Here is a 5,309-nt window from a genome sequence, read left to right as displayed (position 1 = left end):
CCCCGCCCCCCCCCCCCCCCCCCCGTTTCACACTGAGGCCACGCCCCCAGGGCTGCTCCCAGCCAATGAATAAGCACCATGGAGTGGCATTAGTCCAGCCTTCTTCCTGCTGGTCACATGACTGCAACTGACATTTTTGGCTCCAGGGCTCTCCAGGCACGTGGCTGAAACTCTCTTATCAGTGGGCTGCAGTCTGAGGCTCTTCCTAAACCATCCTCCTTCCTTCCCCTGTTCATTTCATAGGTGTTAGACTTGCACTGTTGTCTGCAGGCTACCCCTGCCTCTCTTGTTTCTCCCCTTTCCCCTTCTCCATTTTCCCCTCCCAAATCCGTTGCATGTCTAATCCCAGGGTGTTTGCCTCTTGAAAGACCTGAGCTAACCTAAAAACAAATGGACAGTCATGACATATAGCAGTTACTTCTGGTTATCCATGCTTTCTATTTTCCATGATTTTAATGACCTGCAGTCAACTTGGGTCTGGAAGCCACAGTCCTCCTTCTGACATATTGTCAGAAGGTCGGTGGTAGTCAAATGCAAGCTGATGTGGGAAACAAAGGCAGAAGAAAAATTATTAAATTTCCTTACTACCTACAGCCCATTGACAAGTCCTTGAAACAGGCAGAGTGACATTCCTCTAGGGACTCAACTGCCTCAATGTGAATACTTTGCTAAGGGCCAAAGGCAATCCTAGCCCGAACCCCCACCCCCCCACCCAAACAGGATCTGTAAGTCTACTTTAGCATATAAAAATTCCTTTAGAAATATCCTTTATCCCTAAACCCCTAAAGATACATGTTGGCAATCATTCCCCAAGCATATGGTCCACCGATATACATCTGAAGGGTCTCATGACTAAGGTTTTATTAGAGAGTAATAAATGACCTTTTCCCAACAATAGCTAACCCTCTCAAGGTCCTGGAAACCTTGCTTCCAAAATTCCTTAGAGACTTACGCTATCCCTAGCCCCCTCCCAACTTGAAAGTATATAATGGGCCATTCCTCATGACCCCAGTGCAGCTCTTTCTGCCATGAGTCCTGTCAACCGTGCTTTAATAAAATCACCTTTTTGCACCAAAGACATCCCAAGAATTCTTTCTTGGCCTTCGGCTTTGAACCCTAACGTCTTTCCTACATCACTAGCCACAGTGCCTGTCATTCACCCCACTTCATCTCATCATGTAAGCATTTTATTATCTCACATCATTACACGAAGAAAGGTAAATACAATATAATGTTTTGAGAGTCCGCACACACATAACTTGTATTACGGTATATTGTTATAATTGTTCTATTTTATTATTACTTCTTTTTAGTCTCTTACTGCACCTAATTTATAAAGTAAAATTAATCATGGGTATGTATGCATACGAAAAAAACATAGTATATACATAGGGTTTGGTACTGAGCTTTCAGGTATCTACTGGAGGTTTTGGAACCCACCCACAGATAAGGGGAGACTACTGTATTCTAATTGCTAGATTCTCAGTGTGAAAGAAAAGCGATATAATACAGAGTAGATTAAATAAAGCCCTCAAATCCTGCATGTGAAGTGCAAGTGTCACTATTAGTTTGTGAGGTATTCTACCTTTAAATACTAGCCATTCTCCAAGATGGCCCCTGATGATTCTGTCCTGGAGATGTTCGTTGCCCTTGTGTAGTCCCTTCTCCGCCCTTATGTAACCAGTTGTATAGCTGGGAATGATGGAGTGTGATTTCCAAGGCTATAGCATAAAAGACAGTGGTTTCTGTCTTTTTCCCTTGGATCACTCGCTCTGGGGAAAGCTAGCTGGCATGGCTCGAGGACATTCAAAGAGGTCTTCAGAGAGGCCCATGTGAGAAGGAACTGGAGCCTCCTGCCAAAAGCCAGCACCGACTTGCCAGGTATAGAGTGCGGTACCTTGGAGGTAAACCTTCCACCCCGGTCAAGCCTTCAGATGATTGTAGCCTGGGCCAACATCTTGACTACCACCTTATGGGAGACCCTAAGTCAGAACCACCGGGTGAGCCACCCTCAGATGCCTGACCCACAGAAACTGAGATAACAAATGTTTCTTGTTTTAAGCAGCTATGTTTTGGGATAATTTGTTCAACAGTAACGGATAACTAACACACACCCACACCTGCGCATGCACACACATTTTATAACTTCTAGATCCAGCTGCCAATTTGCAGGAAATACAGAGGACAGAAGAATATGTTGAAGTGCATCACGGAGTCGATCAGCAAGTTCACGTATTCAAATTCAGATTTGCGTTCAATCAGCAAAGTCCAAACTGTGAGAAACTTTACAGGTCACATAGCCTGGGTTCTTTCACAGATAAATTGTAAGGAAAAGGAAGCACTAAAAAGAAAAACTTTCCATTGGAAGAGTCTTAAAAGACACATTAAATCTTAAAAATGGTCAAGAATAAACTATAGTGTTTAGAGATGTATACTTTGGATAAAACTAAAGAAACACAAGTAAGTGACTACTGTAAAACAATAGTTCTTAAACTTTAAACACACATCAGAATCACCCGGAGGATTTCTCAAAACACTGATTGCTAGGCTCCACCCCCAGACTTTCTGATTTAGCAGATCTGTGATAGGGACAAAGGCTTTGCATTACTATCAAGTTCCCAGGTGGGGATGAATCCTCTGGTCCAGAGGACCACTGCCATAAAAGTCAGGAGAGGGGTCACTTGGGATGGGAAGGATGAGAAAAAAGGGAGAGCTCGTAATTGGGACAGGTGGCTGGCCAAGTTTTATTTTGTTGCTATTGGTTGCAAGATTGTTAGCCTTATCATAATTCGTTAGGCTATGCATTTGTTTTATGTGGACTTTTAAATCTGTTTTATTTTACAATAATGAGGGTAAAAGTGAAAATTCTGCAAAATTAAAGAAATAGTAGACTTCTGACTTTCGCAGTCCAGTTGGGTGTTTTCCTCATGCTCCAAAACCAGAAAGTAGGTGTGGCACATCCGTTACATATGATGCTAGTTCTAGACTCAATACTACAGACTGTCAAGTACCCTACTGCAGACATTCGATAAGTTATTTGTATCTAGATACTTCCCATTCATTCTTGCCAGTAATATTTCTGAAGCATCAATGAAGATAAAGCCCCGTGCTCTGTATAAAATGTTAGTTAGAATAAAACAAAACAAAACGAAACATGGTACTTTGGGTCTACTGGGGAGAAGCAGATATTTTTAAAGCAACAAATAAAGCTACATAAAATTAGAAACATTGACTATACTTTTAGCTGCTCTCTTTAATACATTTGCTTTTCTTAAAAAATTCAGAAGAATATACATTTAGAAGTCATATTTATAACTCAGGTCCAAAAATATTCTTAAAATATTTATGACAAAATTAAGTCCTAGCAAAATGTTCATGGTGGTATCTTTAAAGTACTGTCTTTTTCCTTCATCTTGCTTCCTACTTATCACCATCAAATATTTATTCAGCATATTGATTGTTATTAAATTAAAATAGATTACCTGGGCATATTGCCATTTGGCCAGAGGAAGAGCATAGTATTAAGTGATCACCCTCCTGTCTCTTTCTACTTCAGTGTCCGTGAGATGGTCATGGTGTTCAACCTTTTCTTTTCTATTTCCTCCCTTTGAATTTGGTATTAAATGGACAATGCAGATATTATGAAACTGTGTAAGTTCCTCTAGAACTCTCATACTTCTGAGGAATGACCAGAATTAGTAATTCAGTGTTGAGAAATAGTAGCAGCTGCACAATTACCTGTATGATAAGCAGGTCCTAGGACCTCCTTCATGGTTTTTATCTGGTTTTGGTTTTTGCGGGGGAGGGGCTCACACTGTTGAAAATCAGACGAGAGCTTTGACCTTGTACCTGAAAAGGTGCCCAAATGCACCACAAAACATCATGAGACTTCCAGGCCACTTGTCAATACACATGGATCTCCCATGGGGTCCAAGGACCAGACAGAGAATACCTGGCTTCATTATACTGTATGATGCAGAGTGCTAGGAATAGAAATATGTAAACAAGTGGTCCCTGTTTTCAAAGAGCTCTCATCCCAGTGAAGAACAAAATAGACAAAAATATTTTTATTGCAGTAAGATACTGTTTTAATTGAGCTATGTACAGATAAAAACCTTGGGGTAAACAACACAATTATTTTTGTATGCTTATACCTTTTTGGAAACAAAATGCCTTAGAGCTCTTTATAAACCATATTATCCAGATGGAAAAACAGGGAGAAAAGAGAGATCCTGAGCTTGCCAAATATGACTCAGCAAGTCAGTGACATACCTGGAAATAGAAAGGAGAAATGAAACAAGTTTTCAGCAATCTACCTTGAAACAAGCAATCTATTAGCTCAGCACAGCACTCAGGAGAGAGTCAGCTCTGACACCATAGGAGGAAGCCAGTGAGTCAGCTCCAATGTGGACACCAGGTTTGAAGAAAGTCCTCCTATGTGGAACAGTGCACAACTCTGACTCCCTGCCTTAGTCACTTCCTCCCTGATGGCTAGAGAGACCCGACCAAGCTTTATGTAGATGTCCATCCTGCCACTGTGTTTTCTTTGATCTATGACACAGATCCTGTCACTTCTGACTTCTTAGAACAGCTCTTGCTTCCCGCAGGTAGACCAGCTGGCTGGAGGGTGAAGGTGAAGTTTCCAGCCTGTGAACTCTGTCCTACAGACTTTACGGGGAAACTTGTCTTGCTGGCTTGAAAAGCCCCAAGAGCCTCCTGGGGAGAAACCCTCTGTTTGAAATGATGTGTTTCTGTCCCCAGCACCTAGCCTGGGGCCTGGCTCATGAATTAATAATAAATATATTAATAAAGACGTGTTGTGAAACTGAGTCAATTCTTCATGACATGTAAGGTCAGAAAATCATGTCATCATAATTATTAGAATGTGCTAGAATGGTGTGCTTTGCATTCTCTACTAAATTGTGGCTGCCTAAAAGGCAAATATGACATTCGTTCATTTCTGTATCCTTAATACCTGACATATGACATGAAGCACAGTAGATGCCTAATAAATTAATGAATGAGTGAATGTTGAATTGTGGAGAGTCTCTAAGATGTTAGCTCTTGACATAGAAAAAAAAGGGGAAGGGGTAGCTGCATAGAGAAAGGATCCAAACAAAATTGTTAAGGACATTTTTATTAGACTACTGCTTATTTTTAAAAATCTAAGCAATAACTGGAAGCATAGAGAATAAAGTAATCACTTCACCTAAATTGCCTGAATCCAAAAGTAACCATGAATAAAATTTAGTTGATATGAATCCAGACATCTCTTAATACATAGGTTAACAGATAATATTTTTGAATAT

General features: G+C 40.7%; 1 long non-coding RNA gene across 1 annotated transcript in view; it reads left to right on the top strand.

Annotated features, from left to right (window-relative positions):
• LOC117795978 overlaps positions 1-4,769 on the top strand; it is a 41,925-nt gene extending 37,156 nt beyond the window's left edge. Inside the window, exon 3 of the long non-coding RNA XR_004620184.1 lies at positions 4,608-4,769. This is a non-coding gene — a long non-coding RNA (uncharacterized LOC117795978). The remainder of the gene's footprint in view (positions 1-4,607) is intronic.
• The last annotated feature ends 540 nt before the right edge of the window (positions 4,770-5,309 follow it).

Source organism: Ailuropoda melanoleuca, chromosome 14 (genome assembly GCF_002007445.2).
Source record: "Ailuropoda melanoleuca isolate Jingjing chromosome 14, ASM200744v2, whole genome shotgun sequence".
Taxonomy (NCBI): domain Eukaryota; kingdom Metazoa; phylum Chordata; class Mammalia; order Carnivora; family Ursidae; genus Ailuropoda; species Ailuropoda melanoleuca.
Note: the sequence above shows the minus strand (reverse complement) of the source record. Positions and strands in the feature narration are given on the sequence as shown.